The sequence below is a fragment of the Candoia aspera genome, chromosome 13 (assembly GCF_035149785.1).
Source record: "Candoia aspera isolate rCanAsp1 chromosome 13, rCanAsp1.hap2, whole genome shotgun sequence".
In the NCBI taxonomy this organism is placed as follows: Eukaryota; Metazoa; Chordata; class Lepidosauria; order Squamata; family Boidae; genus Candoia; species Candoia aspera.
Genome location: NC_086165.1, coordinates 12,284,505 through 12,309,647, shown reverse-complemented (window position 1 = coordinate 12,309,647; position 25,143 = coordinate 12,284,505). Strand labels below are relative to the sequence as shown.

At 38.9% G+C, this 25,143-nt stretch overlaps 1 protein-coding gene across 4 annotated transcripts in view; it reads left to right on the top strand.

Moving 5' to 3' along the window:
* Window positions 1–25,143, top strand: part of ZFAND6 (zinc finger AN1-type containing 6) — a 51,889-nt gene that overhangs the window by 2,132 nt on the left and 24,614 nt on the right. The window contains exon 1 of one of the 4 annotated variants that reach the window (XM_063313845.1): window positions 10,033–10,105. The exons of the other annotated variants lie outside the window; for them this stretch is intronic. The gene's annotated coding sequence lies outside the window, so the exon portion shown is untranslated. Of the gene's footprint in view, window positions 1–10,032; window positions 10,106–25,143 lie in introns of those variants that run through there. 4 annotated transcript variants of the gene reach the window in all.

Here is a 25,143-nt window from a genome sequence, read left to right as displayed (position 1 = left end):
TAGAATCCCAAGCTAGAAGAGGCTATTTAGGCTCACTTAAGTCCAACCTCCTGTTCCTTGCAAGAATTCAAACAAAAAGATCTGAGTCCGATTGCTATCTAGACTTCACTTGGACACATCCAAGGGGAGGGAGGTGGCTACCCATCTGGGCCAAACTCCTTTTATTATTAGGAAGTGTTTTCTAACTCTCACATTCTAACAGTGATTGCTGGGGCTCCCTGTCTCTTCTCTTAATCCAGCATTTGGGACCTTTGCACCCTAATTTTAAGATTGATTATGCTGATTTCAGTGGGATTGCTCTCTGTGCATGCTTGAGATTGCAGACTTCATGTACAGAATTCTGTCTGTGGTATATCTTGAATCATATCTTGAAAAGTTTATTTTTGGCTATACACTGTTGCAAGTCTCTGGATCAGTGTTTCTCGACATTTGCAACTTTAAGTTGTGTGGACTTCATAATAAATAATAAAGTGACGCTGGCTGGGGAATTCTGGGAGTTGAAGTCCACACATCTTAAAGTTACAAAGGTCGAGAAACAGTGCTCTGGATTATACAGTATGGAGGGAGTTATGCTAGTCTTTTGCAGCAAAAAAAAAAAAGTTTTGAAGCACCTTAGAAACACCAATTTATATTTACATACGGATTTGTGGACCATCAGATGACATGCAAAACTCTATTTGTGGTTGCGTTTTGTCTGGGTGACTATGGCCCCAGTGTTAATAATAGACAATGTTTCAATTCACACATTGCACTAAGTCATAATGTGTTTGATTTGGGCTTAGCCTATTGTATGAATCCAGCCATTGTGGGTTGCGAAGTATAATTATAACTTGTGCAAAGCAGCCAATTGTGTCTTATCAACAAGACATGGTTACATTTGTACTTCAAGCATTGCCATCTTAGTGTCAAAAATTGTTATTCTTTGCTATTTTGTCCTCAGGCTGAAAGGCTGGGTGTGCAATGCTTTGGATTTCATTCTGGAAAGGTGCTTTGAGCACATAGGAGAGGTCTTGCAGGATCCCAAGAAAATATGCAGCTTAAAGAGTTACAGACATGTGCTTATGTTCTCCTGCAGGCTTAGAATCACCTGCTTGGAATCAGTTCTGAAGTGCTGCACAGTCATTATTTCGTAATTTTGTGTATTGCATTAAATTCAAAAGAGTGAAGGATTCTGCCTTTCCCAAAGGACGAGCTATTTTGTGCTCCCAAAGCAACCTGCGCTGCTGACTTGCTTATATTTTTTTAAAAGTAATTTTAGTAAAGATTATAATTGCAATAGTAAAAACTAATACGAACTAAAAGAAAGAGTAAAAAGAAAAGGTGCAAAGGAAAAGAAAAAAATACAGATTAGAAAGAAAAGTAAGAATATAGTAAACAAAAAGAAAAATACATAAAGAAGTGACTTCCAACCTTCATCACAACAAGTATAAACATTTAGTAACTTTTCACCTCCTCTTAATTTGTAGCCATTAATCTCTTCATCCCATGTTCCAACTCTCATCTATAAACAAATCCATAAAACATCTTCATTTCACTCCTGAGACTGAAATGACTCTTACATTTCTTTTAACCATCTCCCAGTATAGCTGCAAGGAGCCATTGTCGGCTCCTCCATCACAAATGAATCATGGGGTTATTTCTGGTCAAATGTCAATCCTGTCCTGGCAAGTGTTGAACTGCTAGTAGCTAATTCTTAATGCAAATGTATCTTGAGATTCCTGGAATAAATATATCTCAGATCCTCTCTCTAGCAACACCTGCTTGCCCCTGAGATTTATGGATGCTTTTCTGTGAGATGCAAAATTCAAAATCCAAGACAAATTAAAAAAACCCACAGTCATGGGAACAGACCATTTCAGATGATGCCCAAATTTAGCTGTTGTGTCACGAATTGGCCTAACATACTTTGTGGTCCCCATCCATGTGTGGTTTTTTAAGTTTCCATCTGCTGTTTAGTAGAGTTAGAAAGACATCCCATTGGAAAATCTAAGGACCAGGTTGGGGACAGAGTGTCCTGGAGAAAATCTAACTGTGTGGTCACTAAGAATTGATGGCACATAATCAAGAAAGACATCCCATGTTGAAAGTCTTGCTTGAGTTACAGTTGAAAAATACTAATAGTTAGGTTTCTTTCACCATTTTTTTTAAAAGATGTGATTGTAATTTTTGGATGTCGTAGTTAAAAGGATTAGAAGCATCTGGATTGTGGGCTTTTAAGTCCACGTTTGGCCTATTAAGAGGAGAGATCTCTTAGTTTTCCCTGTAAGGATGCCATTTGCTCTTGTCTATATATTTCTGCAGTGAAACATTCCATAATTGGAGCGCCCAAATGCAGATCAGGTTCTTTGTCCCCAGTGACAGACCTAAATTTCAGGAGGGCTGGAAAAGTTGCTTGTCCCTCTCTTTTTGATTGGGGTTGCCACTGTCCATTCGTTTGCCCTCTTCTTCTGCCCCCAAAGTGCTGAGTTGCCCGATGGGAGGGTGGAAGCAGAAGGTGATAAACCATTTCCCTTCACTTGCTAGGGAACAGATAACACAGAGGAGCCACAACAAGCTGAGGTTTGCCGAAGAGTGTGGTGGTTGAGGCACTTAATTGCTTTATTCTGCTGAGTACAACGCCTGCTATTTTTGCAGTCATGACAATGGCTCATTAAGGGTCATTTTTTGGGTTGTTATGGTTCCTGGAACCCTAACTTGATTTGTTAAAAATCCTCAGATAGTTTTAGACTGTGCTTGTTCCCATGTCTTTGTTGACAGAAGCACAGGTGGTTGGCAGCCATCTCCGAAGTTCACAAGTATGCCAGACCTTTTTCCTCTGACCTATGCCTGGACTTGTTTTTGACAATATCCTTACCCTGAGGGTCAGGAGTTGATAAAGCACTCCAGGGCTGGGAGTTAGTTTGCTTCTTGCAAGGAACCGGGAGAGCATTTTGTCCTTGCTGATTTCCATTTCATGTGAGTTGATTAAATCTCACCAATATGTCAGGACATCTCTGGGCATTGTGACTTTTACAGTTGTACTTAAACTATGGAGCACAATTGATTCCTTACTTCTTGTAAAATCTGTGCAAAAAAATTATCTCTCAACAGCTTTGTCCCTTTCTTGCAGTGCTGATTCTTAATCAAATCTTTATATCTAATATATCATATTATAGTAATTATTTTTTTGTGAGCCAATTGCAACAGAATTTCATTTTAATGTGCACCTTGGTGTATAGTGGAATGACAATAGAAGTTTATCCTACTGTACTCTATTCTATTCTATATTGTTGCTGTGTGTGTTTTAAAGATGAGTTGTATTTCTAGTTTTGCAATTATTCCTCAGAATCCCTTCGCTATCAACTTTGTGGAGAAATTTGACTGCTGTCTCATTTGTTGGTACTTTTTAGACCCACAAGGGTGAAGCTGCTTTTGGAGTGCAAAATAAATAAAATACAAATAGAATATCGGCAGTGGGGTGAGGGATAAATAAAAAATATATCTTGATATGGAGGATTGAGCGTGAGTGCATATTCCAGAGAGAATAGCCATGGTCCAATGCAATTCTAAGCTTGTTTATTCTGAAACCAACTTTATTGAGCAAAGTGGATCTTATTCCATGGTATGTTAGGATTAGGATTATGGGCTTAAGCTCCTGCAGCCAACAAGTGAACTGACTTATGGTAGATTGTGAAATTATACATTGATTGTAATAATAATGTATTGATTAGCCGTATCAGAATACAAAATTCAGAACAATAATAAGATCATGTGTAGCATAGTAGAGAAAAGGAAAAACTAAAAGGAAATGGAATTATATTTCTGTGTCAGCCCTACAATTTACCCTGGTCAGATCCACCTATGCAGTTCTCAATTGTACTCTCTTGTTCAGATCAAGGGTTGTGTTATATGTAATATTTGGGTTCTGACCACTCATGTAATATATTGTGTTAATGTATGGATCCCAGTAGGCTGTTGATCTAATGCGTGATCCAGATGTGATCCACATTTATTGTATTTATGGTTTTGCCTTTTTTGTTTTTTTTAGGACTACCTTCCAATGCAATTCTTCGGTCATCTGTGCCAGTAGGCGTTGTGGATATGTTTCCTATTGCCCTAGTAATTTTTTTTTTAAGAGACATTTTCTTGGCTTTTGCCATATCTTATCCTAGCCTGGCAAAAGAATACATGTTTATATAAAAAAAATTCTTCATAGATCTCACGATGAGATGCCACATCAGTAGTATATGAACCATCACTTAAATAAAATAATTAGCTAGATTCAGCCATCAGTTACCCCTGTGTGTGACAAAATAACAATGAAATGAGATTTTTTTATTATTCTGAAGTGGCAGAATAAGCTGTTTTGTTCTTTGATAGCTGGGTTGGTGCATCTTGGGGAAATAATTTTATTTCTATTTTATGGGTCACAGTGATCTTGCTTGTTAAATCTGCTCTCTCAGTGATTGAAACTAGCAAATTAGAGGTCAGAGTGAGCACAAAAGAGATGTATAATTCCATTTCTGAATTTTTATTTAATGCAGTTATTTGTTGAAGAAGCAGAGTAGCATTTATTTTTCCTCCTTGATAAGACACTAGTTTGGGGGAGAGGAAATGGGAAGATGAGAATAGTTTAGAACTTTTCTGACCAAATTATGTTTATACTTTCTTTTGTAAAGTTAAAAAAACAAAAAATTCCAATTTGTTTTTGGTTGGGTGGTTGATCATATCTACTTTGTCCCATCATGTTATGATAATCTGAAGCAGTGAGTGTGATAACTATCTCCAGCTTGCTTATAAACCATGAATTGTTCTTCTGAGCTGAAGCTTCTAAAAATTCATTTGAATTGTTTGATTTTTTTTTAGCAAGTGTCTGGCTTTTAGTTTAGAAACATAGCTTTTAATATTGTTAGCAAAGTGAATGATATATGTCATACCAAAAGGGATGCTAATATCTCAGTCTTCAAGAAGATGATTGATATTTCTTGCCTTGAACTTCAGCATGACACTCTCCTACCTATTAAGGATTGTAAGGATCAAGAGATTCTTTGGAATAGTTGGAGTTTGTTAACTATTACATTTGAAAGGTATTGGCTGGCATATCTCTTACTTTTAGGCTGTTGTGTTGGGTAAAATCTTTTGAGATTTCAGTATTCTTGCATGAGATCCAAGGACTGATAATAACTGCACTTATGTGGCACTGAGACCGGTTTAACTTCCTTGGTCCTCACCTTATTGTGTGAGATTGCAAAAAATGGCTAACTCTCTTCATTAAGCAGTGGTTCCTGAAAGATTATCTTGGACTTGCAAGGGCTTTATGAATTATGTTTAAAGTGACGTTTCTTGAAAGACCACAAATAAGAATCTAATCTCTACACTGTATGGCCATAATGTATATTTTTCCTTGCATCACTATAATGATGAGGAGGAGCTGTAAATTGACTCTGAACTGAATTCAAGATGTTTTCTGCTCTCAAATTGCTCTACTAGACCAGTTAATATTTGCAGTGGCCCAACATTTCAGTAGTAGTGACTCTGGAGTAAGGAGATTATCTAATCTTCTTGACCCTCACATCAAATCAAACCTTTATTACAGCCATATGGGCAGGATGCTGATACAAATAAGCTGGTAAAAATATAAGGCTAAAAAATGTGTACAAATGTTCAGAGGTGGATGGTACCTATAGAGGGACAGAACTGGGCAAGCCTGAAAGATAGATCCAAACAGTGGTTGCACAGGAGCAGTGAGAGGTAGAACTCATGCCATCTGCCAGGACATTTCTTCAGGAGAGTAGATAGAAATTGTCCAGGATTTCCTGTAGAATGAGAGCAATGAAAAAGCATATGACTCAAGGCCTCTTCCGAGCTGGTGGATGTGGGGGACTGATTTTGTAGTGCTCCAACAGAATGGCAGGACGCAATGCATCCAGCCTGACTCAAGTCACAGCAAATTGCAGGAGGATGGTGCCTACCTTTTAAAAAGATGTTGTGAGACTTAGATTTGAAAATCAGTGTCCCAGATAGACTGTTCAAGAATATGTCTGGTGTTTTCAAAGGCTCTTCAATGAAAGTCCTAAGGAATGAAGCTCACCAATAACTGTTTTTCAGCCAAATTGACTTAAAGTGGTCTCTAAGAACAGTTGGGTCACATCCACCTTTCGTCTTGATGCTGTACTTTTTTTATGAGCTGTGCATTTGTGCATGGTTGTTTATTTGGGGAGACAAAGGAGCTACCTTTCTGATGCTTTGTGCACTTACAGCATTGTTTTCCTCTTAAATTAGATAGGCATAGAAAGCTGGTTATTCAGTTTGCACTCTGCCAGCATAGCAGTTTGTTCTTTTTTACCAGCCAGATTTGGGCACGGAGTTCTTAAATCTCCTTCTCCTTGGTCTATGCAACACTAAAGGTCATTTTTGGAAATCTCCCTTAATTTACCATTCAGCTGCCTAAGCCACTTGGGCATCTTCATTCTTGAGCCAAGAAAAAAAAAGCAGCTGATTTAAGCTAAAGAGAGATTCTCAACAGCAGCAGGGGAAGGGAATAAAGATATCTGTGTCACAATATGTGAGAAAGCAGCTGCTGTGGCTGCTTATCATAGTTCTGGGAATTAACTAGCTAATGAACAAGTTAAAGAGCAAACAGAGCCATCTCTTTGCCTGGATGATTTTTGTTAACTGTCAAAGAGTTTTAGCTAGTGCTTTGAAAACAACGATGGAATTCTGCTACCAAAATACCCGGCATATCGCCATAGCAGAGAAATTGACTTATCCTCTTCATCTGTGTACTGGTCAAGCGAACGTTAAAGCCTTCTCAAATACATGGTCCTATTTTATGTCTTACACTACCCAAGGGAACCATGTTGTTTTTATGCTGGGTGAATATATTCATGTGTGGGAGGAATACTAAGGAAATGCCACTATTTGGTTTCCTGAACTGTTGTTCTTGCCTCCCTTTTTAACCATGTTATTGTACTGCTTACGGTGGTTATAAAAATTTTAGAAATATTTTTTTCTTTAGATCAAGTGTTTCAGAAGTTAAGTTTTAAAAGCTGCTGGTGGGAAGGAAAGGAAAGGAAGATAGGGTTGTTGTTTTTTCTGTGAACCAGCCACTCTAAGACTTATAGAATAGTCTTCTAAGACTCATAGAATAAGTCTCATAGAATAGTCCTCCTTTATTGAAATCTGGGACCGATGAGAAACTTGCAGCCTGGGAGCCTAGCCTGGCCCACCAGATGGCCTGTCTTCCATTCTTGGCCCTCCTTAAACTGCTGCATGTTTGTCCTTTTTTCATGGGGAAAACAAAATGGCCTGTTCCCAGGTGGTCCTTAGTCAGACATACTTTCTCCCTTCACTGTTGCTGATTCAGCACACCTTTCCCAAATGGGGGAAGGCAGGAGCCAGATGAACTGCCTTTCTCTGGCCGGCATGAAGAAAAGACGTAAGGATAGGGTGTGGCACCTAAGAGGGCATCGCCCTCTATTATCATTCATCCCACCATGACAAGCGAGGGGCTGAATACAACCTGTGCCAGATCCAATTCCCCATCCGTACTTCAGTTTGCACAGTTACATTTTGTGCAGTTGCAAAATAGGGAGTTCACTGCAAAAGAGGGATCAAGCTACCAAAATCATTGTTCCTGTAACAGTAAGAGCAAGACTGTCAAATGTATAACTAAGAAAAGAATTTGAATAAATAAACTGTTCTTAATTTACAACATCATAAACCTTTTGCTACTGGGGTTGTGCAATGAATGTTAGATTTCTAGATATTTTTAGAGTACAGTGCTGTTAAATTTCCTGAAAGAGCAGTCATATTTTCCTATCAAAATATCATGGCCTTTTCCGAAAGAGATGTCCCTGAATTTAAGACAATCCGTGGTAGTGGAGGCAGATGAAAAAAAAAATGCTTTCATTACTGATGTTTCAATCAATTTAATATGATCATTTTAAAGGTAAATTATGTGCAGGGAAAGTTGGATCACTTTCAGATAAATGCAGTATCTTCCTAGAAATATATAAAGTGTGTTAAAATACCATTGTGGAGGAAATGACCCCGTTTAAGTTTTTATCTTCCCATCCCAAAAATGGATCTTTCTAGCTCAGATTGTCTGAGTTTCAGTCTTCCTCCCATTTGTTGCTTCAAAACTCTCAGTCTTAATTTTGCTTCTGAGGGATTTTTTTCCAAAGCTTTGGATGTGATTCATGTCCCTTCATCATGTTCTAAGCAATAAAAGTAGAAGTAGAAGTTCATTAAGGGAGCTGTTTTATTTTGTTATCTGATGCTGGGTATCTGCTTTTTAGTATGTCAATGATGTATTAACATTTAGAAGTGCTCTACAGAAAGTAGATGTCAAAAAAGGTCCACGGTTCTAAAAGCTGCACAGTTAAAGCGTTGCTTTCAAGAAAAGCAGGGTCCCCTTGGAGCCAGTTAAAATATTGCTGTATATTTCTAGTAAAAAAAAAATACTGAAATATGAGAATGAAAAATAATGCTGAGGTTAAAAGGCAGTTCATTTTGTTTTTACACCTTTCCCATGAAGTAACTTAACTTTTAATAGAACTGTAAAGCACTTGAAAGTGGAAAACTTCTAAGTGATTTGAAATGCTGCAAACTAATCTTTTTTTTAAAATTTGCTTTTCTTATGAATGATTATTCTTACTTTAAATAAGAACACACCTTTTCTCTATGGTGCTCAAAACTTGTTGGTATCTTTCCCAACTGTTTCTTCCTTACAACAATCCTGGGAGGTCACTTAGTCTGGAAAGCGGGACTGGCCCAAGATCACCCAGTGATCTCCATGGTTAAGCTGAGATTTCAACTTGGATCTTGCTGATTCAGATTCACAGCTGTTTCCCCACTACCTTGTAAAAATATGCAACTTTGTTCTGCAATAAAATGTTGCAGTGGATTTCAGAGGTCCAGGTGTGTTCTTTTCTGAGCTGTTTTGCCTCCTTAGATGAAATCTTCCTAAAGTTTTGCAAACCTCAGCTTCCCTCAAGCCTGCTGAAACTGCTGTCTTGGGTAAGACAGAACATGAGAATGGATGCTAGGAAATCTGTGTATTTTGTGATCTTTTAGTTGGCACAGTGAAAGCGTTTCCCTAAGATAAACTGACTTTGCTAGTATTTGTGGGTGAACTTGAGAAGATCAGGTGGTCTGTACAGTACAGCTCTCTAATTGTTGTCTGAAATAGGCAATGAAAGGGAGAAAAATTGAATCTAGACCACTATTCCAAATTTCTGTATGCAAAAATAGCATTAATAAAAATCTTTGAACAGCCTGTCTTCCCAGAATTAAACTTGTTCTTCATGCATGTTCTCCAACAAATCTGAGTCTTTCTTAAAGACTACTTGCTTTACAATCTGATCAGTGGGAGATCCTGACAGACTATATTGTTTTCTCAGCCATGTGGAAAATACAGCTTTTTTGGGGGGGGGGGGGAACCATCATTGGCAAGGTCACACCATGTTTGGTGACCCTGGGGCAGAGACATTGAAAACAGCTTGGGTGGTGGCTAACATTTTGCAAATACGAAGGTTGATCTTGTCTTTTAAAATAAACAAGAGCAGAGGAGCCCACATAGTTGCCTTCAGTGGTGTGTTTGTTTTTTGCAATTTGCAAAGTTTTGCTTAACAACTAGCTTAGTAATAACAGCCTGACCTCAATCTCACACACGTTTTCTCAGCTTACTTCACCGTTGTGCTCCTCAACAAGCACATAATAACTACATTAAAGATCCAGAGCTAATTAACTTGTTTTCCTTTGTTTACCTTTCAGGCTGGCCTGCTCTGTGGGTGTTGCATTGTGTTTTTGACACCCGCTTCCCTGAACTTTGCCTTTTGCCTGCGTGATGCGCTGTGCCTTTAAGAAACCAGCTCGCTCAGCGTTGTCTTAACCTGCTGAACCTATCCTGCTAGCAAGGAAAAAGTTATTTAAATAATAGATATTAGCCTTTACCAATTAGGATTATAAGCTTTGCAAACAGGGTGGAGTTTTCCCGGTCTGGCCAGTCATATTTCAGAAGGTGGAGCTTGATGCAAAGGGTAGGCTGCACTGGAGGACAGCTTCCAGTGAAGTTAATCTGGGGTGAAGCAAACAGGAAAAAAAAATTGTGCAGAATTTGTTGGTAGGCTTGGTTTTGTTGTTCAATTGCTTGTTATGGTTTCTCCTTGAACGCTAAGGCAGTGGGGACTGGGCGCTTCTAACTAACAATGCTTTGTTCCTTTAAAATTGATGCGGGGAAGCAGAACAAAAGGAAATCTTTTGGACAGGAAGTCAGGTGCCAAGAGACAAACTTGACCGAGTTTGTTTTCACAGATCTCCTGTTGAAACTTCCTTAAAAAGCAAAGCAAAGTGGGCCATAGAGATGAGGGATAGCCTTGCAGTGCTGCTAACAAACAGGTCTGTTTTTGGTATGACACGGCATCTCTCCAATCCCTTTGCTGTGTTTTTAACCTTTTTAACTTCTTTGGATCTGATTTGGGGGGGTGGGAATGGGGAGGAACGATGACAGGAAGGGGTTCTTTGTTTCATAGGGGCTGAAGTTGTAGAGTCGAACTGATCCTTCTGCCGAGGGGGTGTTCCTGCTGGCGTGGGGACCACTTGGGCAAAGAACAAAGTACTTAAAAAAATAACAAGAATTGTGGAGGCTTCAGGATGGTAAACACCCCTCCCCACAAAGATGGGAACATAGCTGAGCCTGTGTTACTTGCATTGAAATCTGTGCAGGAGGGGGCTAATGCTACCAGCAGAAACTCCAAGGAAAGAGAGTGGGTTCTTTTGGTGGGGGGGGGGGACATTAAACCTGGTGGCTTGGGCTTAGTTGGATGATAAATGCCTTTTGGTAGGTCATTTGGAAACATCTGCCCCTTAACTCTGAGTGCTGTGTAAAGCTCCATGTGAGTATTTTGGAGGCAACCAGAATGTGTACCTATAGATGTAAGAGGATCTCCCCTGTGTGGGAAGGAAATTCGCCAGTTGCTGGCTTTTGCATTACTGAACAAATGTGTGTCACATTTTGACTGAATGCCCCAAACTTGAGCTTGCATCAGCCTTGACTTATCTCCATTGAAACTCAGGGATTGGGAAAGGAGGGGGGGAGTCAGCTGTTTTGAGCAAATGTTTTCTATCTGGGACAGTATGTGGAGGCCATGAAAAAGACCAGCTGTCCTTCAGTTGCCTACCCAGAGGTCGGGAAGGAAGTGGTGTTGGTGGCAACAGGAGATGTTGGCAATCAGATTCAAGGTGGGTGAGGCCGTGGCCCATGCTTTCCACCTTCTCCTCAAAGAGGCCTTCCAGTAAAGCTAGTGGCAGACCCCAAAGATATTCCTTTATTTGATGTGACTTATTATTGGACAAATTGGGCTGGAAAAAAACCCTTTGCTGTGTATGGTAGCCTTCCAGCTCTGTCTGTAAAAGCAAGGTCTGGAAAGATAAGCAGCAGAGCTGGTGAACTTCCCTCCGGAGATTGTTGTCTTTATCCAGCAAATTGAATAGAATAGAAATTGGCTGAGTTCTTCCATTCCAGCATACCTTTCTTTTTGAATCAACATTTTAAATCTCTGATGCCCTGGTGAAATGTTCTTTTGTTCTGATAAGGAATTTCTCTGTATGTTTTGATGCACATGTTTGGACAGTTCAGGTTTTATTCGTGGTGAGGCCAAGCAGTGGCAATCATCATCATCATCATCATCATCATCATCATCTTCATTGGTTGGTGAATGTGTGATTGGTTTCTTGTTGTTTTTTTCTCCCTTTTGCAGGGATGTAAGTAGTGGCAGAAATTGCATGTAGGGGCACTTTGCTTGGGGCCGTTCTGGGCTTTTAAATGTGCTGTGTGTATGTTCAACAATGGTGCTCATACCAAAGGAAGCTCTTTATTTTTAATCTACAGAAGATTAATCTAGGAGGATACACTAAATCAATGTCTCCTGGGCCAATTCCAGGTGTGTGGACTTCAACTCCCAGAATTCTCATCCATGGCCATGCTGGCTGTGGAATTCTGGGATTTGAAGTTTACACACCTGGAAGTGGCAAAGGTTGGGAAACCCAGCACTGCACTTTAGGGTTTTATGAGAGGCTTCTCAAAATGAAGATGTTTCTGGTATTCAGAAATGCATGCTTTAATGATTTGGAGTAAAAAACAACAACACTATCTCGTGCTGCTCTTCATAGACTGCGACTTTCTGTTGGACCAGAGCATGAATTTTCAGTAAAAAAAGTACCTAATTCCTAAGAGGTATTGGAAGATTTTTCACCAGTATCCTGATATTTATTTAACCGTATCATTCTCTGAAGATAACTTCTTATAAAAAGTAGTACAGCAAGTCCAGTTTTTGAAGTCTAAGTTGGCAAATTCACCAAATTTATAGATGAACAGGTGAGGAAAGAAAAAAATTGAATCAAAGTAGAATAAGCAAATAAGCTAATACATTTGTCCATGGATTTCAGTTGCTGAAGAAGAGAGATTCAAATGACTTAATGCTCCAAGTTTTCAAGAACCGTTTAGCCCTAGTCAAACAGTTAAGAATTAGAGAAGATAATGCAAGTAGGCTTCACTATCTTATCCCAGCAATTCAGATGCATGCGTGGAAAATGAAGATTGCTTGCACTGGGCTCAAAAAACCATTAGCATGTTAGAATCTACCCATTGTGGTTTTCAAACCATAGCTTATGGCTTAGCTTTCATCAAACTCAAATGTAGTTTATTCAGGAACAAATAAACCCAGATTGAATTGTGTGTTCAGTAAACAACAATTAAATGGTGGCTTAGTGCAGTGTGTGAAGCTTGTCATTTTTTTTGTATTCTAGTGTCTGTTTCTTGTACAAAATACCCGTGGGTGGATAATTTAAGACCCAAGCACACAGAACTAGGCAAGCTAACATCAGCTCAGTTCGTGGTGTTTGTTCCAGTCTTCTGTCCATGGAACTAATAAAATCCTGGCGTAATCCTGTGTTTCATGTTGGTCAGTCCTGGATCCTGTTCCATCTCTTATTTTTTGTGATAGAAAAATAGCTATTAAAGAGGCACTGACTTTCAGTTGCAGTGGCAGAGAAATCATCTCAAGTCCATTCATTCCTCCTTAGTAGAGCCCTTTAAAGCAAGCTGCTCTTGCATGCCTCTGCTTAATTATCCCAAACATTAGTTATTTAAAATTGAGAGATACCGACAAATTTCTGATTTGTAGCCCTGATCATTTCCTGTAACTTGTACAAATCACATCTCGTCCTCCTTTATTTTGGTATTGCGTTAAAAGCTAGCAAACTTTATTTTGTTGTTGTGTTAGAATTGACACAGCGGTGCAACAGCATTTCCCCCCCCCCCCATAGTTATCATTGTACATTAATTGCGAAAATACAACAAAGAGCCTTGTGGTTCCTTAAAAGCTAGCAAACTGGTTTTGGCATGTGCTTCATTGCTTTATCCTGGAAAAATAGAATAGCTCTTCTGAGCTTAATTTGTAGCAATCTGGGGCTAACTGAAAATCCCAGGGGATCATTGCAGTTGGCATATGCCAGAAAGTAGGAGTTGATTTTGGTTAACTGTTCTACAAGTTAGGATTTTCTTCCTGGGGGAGGGGGGTATTGTGAGAGTTTATCCACAATTACACAAACTCTGCAGCAAGGATACCCACTTGTATACATTGGTTAAACAAATTAAGCCAGTGTGCACACATAATCTTATAGAGGAACAGTCTTCAAAGAGCTAAGATGTTTCTTTTATTGCATTTCATATTCCGCTGCACCCCATGGGCCCTGAGCAGCTGACAGCAGTTTTCTAAATATTGACAGACAGTCCTCTGGAGGCTTGCAATACCAGAATAAAATAGTGTAAGAGCGTAAAAGAGTGCAAGATTAACAAATCTGTTAAGGAATGATAATTTTAAAAGCTTGAAGTTGGTATTCCACTGCCAGCCCCTAAAACCATAAAGACAGTGCTGTTTGTTGAGCCACTTCACTGAAATGCAGCATTTAGCTGACCTTGGCTGGTCTGAAGAAAGCTAAGTAGGGTCAGACCTGGCTGGCACTTGGATGGGAGACCAGGAAATTCCAGCAGTAGAGGCTCAAATGGAAGGTTGAAAAAACTTCCTGGAAGAAGGCAGTAGCCACTCACTTCTGCATGATTGGGAAGAAAACACACATGGACATGTCCATGTAGTTCCCAGGAGTCAAAGAGAATCATCAGTGAAATGCTCTTTTCTTAAATGTTAGAGTTGGGTGAGGAGTAGAGTGGCAATGATGATTTGTTTCTCTGAAGCAACAGACACCCTTGGCATTGAGATAGCTACTGGAGCTGAGTGTAAAGCACTGTTCCATTTCTGCTTAAATCCCAATTGTTCTGAGTTTTCTGGGCTGCACTAGATCAGTTACTGATTTTCAGCTTCGCTTCCCACCTGTGAAATGGAAATTGTGATGGTCATTGCAGGGTGACAGAAGGAAATAATGATTTGAAAGTAACCTTGCCTTTTGAGGCTGCTGGAGATTGTGTTTGAAAAGTTGCAGATCATTGTAGCAGAATAATGAGTAGCGTTTGACAGTTGTAGCACATAATATGCAAGAGTTCAGGAATAATATCTGTGGATGACTGGGAGGTCATAACGCCCTGTGCTGAAATTATTTTCTTTAATGGCTGGAGATTATCCCAAGATCTGCCATCTGGGTATTTCCCTGCAGTTTGCTCCCCAAAGGGCCACATTTTAAAGTCTTAATAAGGAACCCCAACTTTTCAGGATGATGCATTCTACATTTGGTTCCTGAAATTTGTCATGGAGACTGCATGTCTGTCTAATGGAAGTAGTTACAGATTTTCTCCCAAGACTTTTCTTTAATAAAAGTTTCATAAACTTTTGTTTAAAGTTTCATAAACAGCATGTAAGAAATAAAGCAGAGCTGGACCCAACCATTGCTTGTGAAACATCATGTTCAGTAGCCTTAATGTATTCTCCTAGAAGTCTTTGTGATTGCTTTGACCTTCTAAAACCAATAGTAATGTATCAAGCTTTTACATGTCTTTAGGAATCATACTCCTGATTTTAGTGCATTCATTCATTTAATTAGATATGGGCAGCCCCCTTTTTCTTATAATGTGTGGATGGAGAAAGGTGGCAATCAAGTTTTGTTTGCTTCTTGTATCGGCCGACCTTGCTTATCTTGTTTTTCCAGAATTTTACATGCTTAAAAATGCAGAAGCAAAAGTCTCTTTGGTTGGTGCATTGCACAAAGTAAAAGCAGATTCTTCCTCCACTCCCTTTAGCTTTCTAAGCCAGTTTGGACCGTGCTGAGTGTTTGAAATCTTGAACTTTGTGTTCAGATCAAAGCGTAGGGACTGGAATTCTTGGTGTTGCTAGGAGAACGACCAGGCCCCTTGTAGTGTGGTTGTACTTTGCCAAAACAAACGCACAGGCTGAAGTGAGTTCCTTTGCTAGGACAAGATGATGTCTAGATGGCTTTAAACAGTGATTACTGAACTATATACTGGGGGCTGATCCTTGAAAAATCAAGCGATGGTCTGTTGGTTGGCTTGGAGAATTCCTTTGAATTTAAAAGCTAGATCAGAGCAGAAGGCCTCTTTGGTCTGGTATCTAGTTCTTCATTGTCACCACCCACAAGTGACAAGTCTCCTTCTGCTACACTGCAGCAGCAAAAGCATGCTGTTTCTGAATTTGGAGCTTCCCTATTGCCATTTCTCTACCCTCCATACATTTGCCTAATTCTCTTCTTGAAACTTTTTCACTTAATGACCAAGAGCATATCTTGTAGTAATGAATTTTGTAAATTTTCATTGATGTTTGTGGACAGCAAGCACTGAGACCTGTGAGAAGATAGCAAGAAATAAGCACTCTCTTAAAATTTTTTGATGCAAGGTAGCTGGTAGACACCAGGGAATCCCGGAAACATCACTCTTGCCTGTAGCTGCGCTCATCTTGAGCAACGAGTCACCTGGAAAGTCTTGATTCTTCTGTCCTGCAGTGGCATAAAGGATGTCTGCCAACTGACTCCATTTTAAATCTAGAAAGCTAATCTCCCTTGGGGATCAAAAGTCTTTAGAAGCTCTGGCTTAAACTCTTTTCTAATGGGTATCCCTTTGGTTGCATAAACTGGTCCCTGCATATTGGTGTGTCAAATATCTCTTAGCCTGGGCTTGACTGGAAAGTATAACAGGAGTGAAAGGTGGTCCTATGCTATATAATTGCAGTCTAAAAAAGGTACGTTTAGTCTTACGTCGCCAGATCTAAATCTTATGGCATGTGGGCTGATTTTCCCAGGCTGTGTTGTTCTGGCTGGAGATAGAAGGTGAGTCTCTGCTCTTCCAATAATTCTTTCCCATGGAAAGTGACTACTGAATGCAGGGGAAAATGTCCTCATGTAGTTCAGGAATGCTTGCAGGAACACTGTATCTTGAGTTCTAGTCTGTCATTGCAACTATGGACTTGATTTTATATATTGCCAGTTGCAGATGAGGTGCGAACTGGGTTGGAATTGAAGCATAATTTTGAAAGAAAGCAGGAAACTGGGCAAACAAGTCCTGAAATTACAAAAACTGAACAGTTGTCTCAGTATTCAGTATACTGTATATACTCAGGGGTTTGAACAGCCAAAATAATCAATTTGGGAATATTCTGTTCAAGGCTGGAAAAATCCTATAGTTCTAATGCTTAAGAGTCTTAATGCTGTATTCAGCCCTAATTCAGGGCTAATTTCTTAACTATTTGTGGTTTTTCAGAGTTTGCTAGGCTGTCTGAGTAGTGGATCAGTTCAGATACAACAGTGATCTGTAATTTGGGTTTCATGCACTTCATTCTCCTTACCCATATTTTGAAACTCTTTGGATGGTGGTCCACAAAGATAAATTCACATTTCAGTTCATGTTTGACAATTCATGTGATGACAAATCATGGTTCACCTAAATGGGGTTTTACAAATCAGCTTCAGACTTGATCTCTTTATGCTCCATGAAACCATGGCTTGTCAGATAATGCTGGCTCTGAATCCTACCCAGTTATTATTTGAGGTTGAGCCTGGACTGTGAAGAAGGGAATGTGGAAGCCCAAAGAACAAAGATGTTGGCAGTACGTTCAGCCACTGAATGAGGATTATTTGGTTATGAATCATCCCACATAATAAAAAGCTGAAGACAAGTCCAGCAAAAGTGCTTAGCATGATGAATGCGAACAAGCTGTGTTATTTTTATTCTCTCTCTCTCTGAGGGCATAGGAGCTTGTGATAAAAAATAAAATAGAAAGGAGAGGCGAGGCAAGGTAAGAATATTTGCTTTAGTGTTTAGTTAATAGTGGTCTTATCACCACAATTCTCAACCCCCAAGTTCCAGCTATGGCACTACTTTTAGTTTGTAGGGGGAATTTGCACATCAGAGATTGGTTTTTTTTCCTTTAATAGGAAAAATTGCAATAGCTTGTTGTCTGTGCATGTGCGCATGTACACATGCAGCTTTATTTTTTCTCAGAAGATAGTCAAGCGTGGCCCAGCTTCCATTCTGAAATGCTATAGCCGAGGCATGGAAAGCTACATCACTTAAGGCTTAGTTGAAAGCTGAGAATAAACAGAAAACGAAGTACTCGGATATTATGCAATGTTACTTCTGTCCGAAATCATATCTGGGTAGAGCAAGTTCCACTTCTTTTTAATAGTTTGAAGTACCCAAATCAACATTAGAAAGCTCTTCATTAAAATTCAAGGATTTTGATCTGATCTAGTAAGAAAGGCATGGGAAAGGGCAGATTAAAAATAGGTATGGCTAAAAATGAAAGAGATTTATAGGAAAGTCCATCAATTCCAACTTAAGGAGATGTCTGTTTCCCTGTATTTTGACTGGGGACAAGTACATAGTGGCTCATATAATTAGAGACTGTTCCCAAAAAATAGTTCCTGAATTTAAGGAATAATATCCAGACTGATAATGGTGATGATTGTTGTTGGTCACTAGACGTAACATTCATTGTCCATGAATATTACGTCTAGTGACAAACTAGACGTCGTAAACGTGGTAAAACTCATTCATGAGTTTTACCAGGAGTACTGATTTCTATATATAATGGTTCACCTTAGTACCCATAAATATGAGATTGGGGACCCCAAAAGTCATATCTTCGGATGGTAAATTGAAAATGTCCCTCTTCCTCTGGCTTAGAGTCATGTTTTCCAGGAGGACTGTTTCAGCAGCTTGAGGAGGAGAAAAAGAAAAAAACTGAGTTTCTTTTTTTTTTGTCATTGTTTTTATTGAACTGTGATTAACAAACATTATCAAGTAACACCATTAACATAAATCCAAGATGTATAGAGAAAAAAAATAGAAAATATACACTACTAAAAAGAGACAGGTACAGTACATGCACAGATTTACCATATATGTAAAGCATTACCATATTGTATCTATTGTTGTTGAGGTAAACTACAAAATCCATCCAAATTTGATAAAACTGTGGTTCTGATGTCACATTATTTAACTTTGTGATTTTTTTCTAATGTGGCCATTGAGGAGGCCTTGTTAATGCCCTTCTCAATTGTTATGTTACTAAGTTTCTTTTTTCAGTGTAAGCATTTGTGGAAATATCTTTACTATGTATAAAGAGGCAAAATAAATCACTAAAGTTTGCTTTTTTTTTTTTTTGGTCTGACCTCTCTATCAGGTTTGAGAAGCTTCCCAGACGGCAGTCTGCTCTGAGCGTTTGTATAATGCTCTCTTTTTTGGGGGGAGTAGCTTTTTTAATTTGGTGTGACTTTTTACAAATGTGTTCCCTTGTGGCTGGCTACAAATGGATGTTTGTTTATTTGATTTGTCGGGCTGCCCAATTGCCAAGTCCTCAAGGTGGCTTACAAAGAAGGTGAAAAACTTCATGATAATGAACAACAAAAATAAGATAATGAATCAGCCATGCCAGGGGAGGATCAAAACTCCTAACAGTATGATGGGTTCATACATTCCCTAGCCCAGTGCCTGTCAGAAAAACAGGTTCTTAAGGCCTTCCTAAAGCCATATGGACCTCACAAGGGAGAGATGCCACTCCAAGGACAGACGTTGCAACACTTTTGTGTGATGCTTGGTTTAAGGTGGCCTCTAAAAGCTTTATTCAAACTTTAGCTTAGGAGCAAGCAAGACATTATGGCATTCATGGTGAGGTCTCTTCACTGGGCTGGGTCTTCTCCCTACAAGGCGCAGTTTGCCCAGAGTTCCTCACTCTGTGCTATAGGCCTCATGAAGTAGGTTTCTAGAAGAAGTTCATAGTATGGATTCATACAACACATTTGCCTAGTCTCCACAATGTGCTACGGTTGGTTAACTTTAATCATTTTTTTCTTTTTCAATTGTGTGTGGTTTACCATCTTGGACAAACCCAGGGGTTTTGGTTAGTTTATACTTCTGCATTTTATGTAAGCCTAATTCAACCATTGTTAAGTGTCTTGTACAAATGCAGCTGTAACGTCGGATCACGGGGGCAAATGTTGTTTTACACAGAAGACCATTTGGGGTACTTTGGCCTTGGTTGAAGCTGTGGTCAGATGGCTACTCTGCTGTCCCTTTAGCTAAGAAGCTGTGCAAAGGGTGAACAAAACTAAGTGTGTGACCGGAACCTCACTGGATTTTTAAGATAAGCTGAAGAAAAATCATGAATGAGCTACATCTATACATGTACCTTCTGGAGAATAAATCCAGCAGAATTCAGCAGGATTTTCTTGTTCCTTAGACTTCCTCAACCCTGGCAAGTATGTTCTGATTGCACCTCTCAGAATTAAATCCAAATGTTTCTGGAAGACATAGTTTTCAAAAATAAAATTGCATCGAATTGCATCCTGGCGCTTGCATTAGACTCATTCTCATGCAAATGGCTATTTGACACTGGCTTAGTCCACAACTAATGGTATTTTGGCAGAAACTGAGGTGCTAGGTTACAAAATTACTTTGCCCCTTAAAAATGAATTAAATTACTCCTTAGTAGTAGTCTAGTGGACAGCTTTTACATTTTCCAGTTTTATAGTATCAGGGAACAAATGTCTTTCTCTGTTCCTGCTGTCCTTTTTACTACAGTAGCAACTTCTCTGCTTCCTTTTACTCTGACGTGGCATCTTGCCGGTTTCTGCCAATGACTAATTTGACATCCTGCCGAGTCATGTGAAACCTTTGACCTCGTTGTGCTGTGTCTTACTTGGGGTCATCAAAGTATTGTAGGACTTCCCCTCCCCTGCTTATCTTAATTTTGTTTTTATCTGTAAGGGTGCTATCTCCCTCCATCATTATGGAGCCTGTCTGTCGGTCCAAGTCTTGTCAATACCTGTAATTAAGTATTTGTTGGATCCTGTTTACCAGATGATTGGTCTTGGAGTAAATCCATCTTACATTATTTAAATTATTGTTCACCCTTGGCCTTTCGTACAGCGCTTTAAAAGCTAATATTAAAGGCAACTTTACCATTATAGCAATAAGTCTACCTGTTTGGAGTGACTACTAGCATGAACTCAGATTGACTTGAAACAAGCTAGCTTTAAATCGTGATGACTTGGCAATTTTTTAGCTTTATTTTTTTTTATTTTTTTTTGAGAAAATTGTATCTTCAGTTAATCAGAGAATGTCACAACTTTCCCTTTGGAAAAAATTCTTGGACAGGCTTGGAATTGAAAGCTTTTTGTTTTTGTTTTTTAAGATTTACAAGATCGGGTGAATTTGGGATATGGTTGTAATTACAGTGTTTTGTTTGCTTTTTATGTATCTTCTTGTGGTGCAATGTTTTTTTCCTTTGTTTTTGTGTATGGTCAATTGTTTTATTTTATTTCACTGTTTTATGTTTGTTTGAAAATGGATTAATAAAAACCATCTGGTAAAAAAATTAAATCATGATTTATGAAGTTGATTTGCTTTAGGGTGGTTCTTTGGTTTTTGTTTGCTTTTTGGTCTATTAATCAATAAACATTCTTTTAATTTAATTCAAGTAGCTACAAGTATTTCACCCCAGAATGTTTCCCCACAAACGCTTCCCTGTCAGGAGTTATTTTCTCACCTTTGTAAACCAGAATGTGAAAAGCAAACTACTTCCAGCAACTTGACTTTTGAGACATTCAAATGGTGAGTTAATGTTCTTGTTTTGCCCCCTAGAATATTGTAGAGGTGAGGGTGCAGATCCATTGAAAATTGAAGCAAACCGCTTTCTTAACCATTAAAGGTTATTTATGAAGACTGTGCTGCAACTTTTGAATATCTCAGGATAATATCACAGAGCTGATAAGAAGGCATGTGCTACCCATGACTGTTAGCAACATCATACTTCCTTTGATACTCACCAAGTTTCCTGCCCTACCTGGATTTTTAAGGAGATATTTTTATCGATTCTTGGTCACTACATGGACATGTTCCTGCCACTAATATGGAAGTGGCTTGTCACCTCTTCCAGATTTTTTTAAGATTTATTTTCCAGATTGGCCAGCCAGGAATTCCCTGGTAGTTTCCCATCCAAATACTAACTAGCTCAATTCTGCTTAGCTTCTAAGACCTAACTAAGATGGCCAGATACTGCCATTTGGTGAGACTAAGGGAGGGCAAATGAAGCCATGCTAACTTTAGCATGTTTTGTAAGGGGCAAAAATACCTATTTCTTAGGGTGAATCGTTTTAGTAGCATATTTTAGTTTTGACTGGCATTGCAGCACTTCTGGTTGCCTGATGTGATTGGGATTTGATCCATTATGTCATTCATTTTCTCCTACGAAATCATTTTTTAAAATATCCAAGAAAAATATAGCAATCAATGACATGACATGATAACCATGTTTTTGTACTGGCTCTTGCTGAGATTTACACTGGCTGTGGCATAGTTGGATGAAGAAAAGACGAGGTCTGATTCCAAAAATCAAAGTTCTTGGAAAATTAGCATTAGTGTTTAGATTCTTGTTTGTAAGTATGGTGTTAAAAGAAATTGATTTGTCTGGGACATATAAAATTTGAGATTACTGTGCTTTTCAAATTCTGAATTGCACTGGTGTAGTCTGCAAATTCCTTAATGCCAACATCTTAGCTACACTAGTGGAAATGCTGATCCTTTAAGTGTGTTGGGTGTTCAAGTTGGCTGCTGAAAAATGTTCTGTGCTAGAGAAGCAGTTTGGTACATACCGTAAGAGGAAGTAGTTACTGGTAAAAAGTCCAGGATGAAAAATCCTTTGGATGTGCAAAGTTAGCTACAGAGGTTTGGTTTTGTGTTCTGCAACTCCCAAGAGTCAGTGGTCAGAGATCAAAGAGGATGGGCCTCTTTTAAAAAGTTGTGGAAATTCAGCTAAGCTTTATTCTCCCCTCCTGTCACAAAGAATTTCCTTCTAAAAATAATGCCTCCTTTCTCCCTCCCTATTCATAGATTCTGGATTATGTTCAGAAGGTCAAAGCTGGAAGTGGCCATCAATAGCAAGAGGCTTTTTTAGGGTTGAAAGTAGAAGATAAACTTTGCATGGACCCCAGGCAATCTTCCAATCTCAGCATCCTGCCAGTCAGCATTTCTGGTTGCAATATACATTTTGTGGATGCTGAGATGCCATCTTTAGTTCTCCCAGACAGCTTGATTTTGGGGAGATACTGTATGAGATTCCAGGGAAGTACTATAAATGTAAGTAGTTTGTGCTCTCTTCATTAGTTGGCAAGTGGGTGTGAATGCCACCAGAACTTTTAATTCCTGAACTATGGATTCTTTTGCATGAAGTGTGAAAATCCTGGAATATTACTATTCATTTTGGAAAGAGTAGCTTTAATAACAGGGGTGTAAAAATAGTAATGTTTATCAGTGAGACAAATGCAACAATGCCCCTTGATTCTAAAAAGGAAATGGGAGATTTTGTGTGTATGTGGGGGGTTGCATTTGTATTTACTTTAATGTAAGAAAAGCAACGCTTAAAAATTAAGAAGGCAGCAGTGAAGCCTTTCACTCAGTGCTAAAATTTATACTTTGCATATAGAAATGCAATTCTTGGCCTCTTTAAACATAACAACATAGCAAGGTTGGAAAAGATATCTACATAGGGGCATAGAAAGCTAATGGCTTTAATGGGTTCTTTATTTAGGTTGCATTTAAAGAAACATTTTTTTTTTCCTTTTTGCAATCTTATTGATTTGAGCTGGACTATATGTCTCCAGTCTGGGCCAGAACTGAATTCTTGCTCATCTCTTCACTTCTCAATATTAGGAGAAGGTCAGTTGATTTGCTCTAAACCACATGCTGACAGAGTCACATGCATTCATACATGCTTTATCTGTTTGTTTTTGGCCAGGATGTTCGGAGGGGGAAAAAAAAGTACTATGAAGTCTTACTGCTCAAGAAACAGAGCAGATACTCACAAATGCCAGCATAGCAAGTGAGGTATCTATGGGCAGCTAAACTAGGCAGCATGTTAATATGCCCAGATAGAAGTTTGGTAACCAGATTTTCAGTAGAAAGGAATGTATGATTATGCTCCATTTGCAATGAGCAAATTTGCTTTCAGTTACCTCATCTAGCAGGTCTAAATTTTTAGATACAAAATTGGGGTCATACTGTCAGGCAGAAAACTGGGAAAGTAGTTCTGGTCTTAAACTCTATCTTCAAGATTTAAAGCACCACCTTCCAGAGCTCAGCAGGGTTAATATTGCGGCAGATCTTTAATTTTGGCATACTGTAATATACAATCTCATAGTTGACTTCATTTGTGCTTGCTGTTGGGTTTTGCCCATCCTTTACTCAGTTTGCATTAATTAATTGCATTAATTGCTGCAAACGCATCTCCACTACATACAGTAATTACCCGATACTACTAGATTTTTCCACCAGGGTTAAAATGTATGTCAGGTAAATAAAATAACTAAACAGGCTGTCTTTTATTTTTGCACTTCAGCAGAAGATAAACATAACCATGACTTAAATTTTATTTTACCAACATTGTGTTTCAAACTGAACTTTCGAGAACTGTCTAGAAACTCTTACAGTCCATGATCGGTTTGTTGCTCTTTGTATATACCTTCTATTTAACATTATGTTTGAAATGGCAAGCTTTCAAAAGCCATTGCCATAAATGTTTCGTGATAAAACCTCCTTCAGTTAGCTTTTCCGATTGTTACTGTAATGCATCCGAAGGAAGGAGCTGCGTGTATTGTAAGTACAATCTGTCCTCATAAAGCAGATGTTTATACGACATGAGTTTGCTCACAAACGACTGATAAATGGGGGACAGATGTCTGTAGAGCATGGAACATGTTCACTTATGTACGTTCTTCCCAAGTTTCAGCTTTGTGCTAAGAAGGAGCTTTATTGATTGAGGATGAAGTTTGAAATTCTCGGAAGAGTTTTGAAAGAAACGAAAGAATGCAGTGTTAGGGGTACTACTGGCTAAATGACGTGATGTTATGGACAATCAGAAGAGTTGCTGAGAAAATATTTGGATTATTTATAGGGTTTGGTGATGCTTTGGTGACAATGGCGTTTCGTTCTTGAATGATCTACCTCTGACCCTGTTTTTCCCATAAGCCTGGTTATTCATATTGCATGATTCTGCATTGCACAAGGGTTTCCAGGAACACAACTATTGTGTTGCAGTATATGGGAATTGATTGTAATGTCACTCACAAGGGTGTAGTGAATGCATTTTGTAGAAGAAGTACCTTCTACCTATACCCCACTTTCTTTCTTTCTTTTGCTTTTTATCAGGACAAATTCATGTAAAATATGCTTTATAGCTGCTTGCACCTGACCTGTATTGTTTTACAGCCATTTATCATCTTTGACCCTCAGCCTGTATTGCATTATCATCTAATTTGCATTAGAGCTGTACTCGTTTTTATTGTGCAAGTAATAATTACTGTTCTCCTCTAATGATGTTACTCACAAGACTTACTCTGAGGCATGCATGGAAGACAAATCGTCCTAAAATATTTAGGTGATAGGATTTCAGATGTTGTTATCGTTGGCTTTCCAAATCACAGTGGCTTCTTCCAGGACAAGCATGTAGAGCAACTAGTTATGAGTCCTGGATGTGTCTTGATTTCCAAGTTTGTATGTCAGCATGACTCGGTAAGAATGTCTGTGCGGAGCTTTATGCAGAGTTTCTGGTTTGCTTAGGGCAGAGGTTCTTAAACTGGGAGTAATTATCCCCAAAGGGTAATTTGGGCATATCCTGGGGGTAAGGGAGCAATTTGTGATAGCTC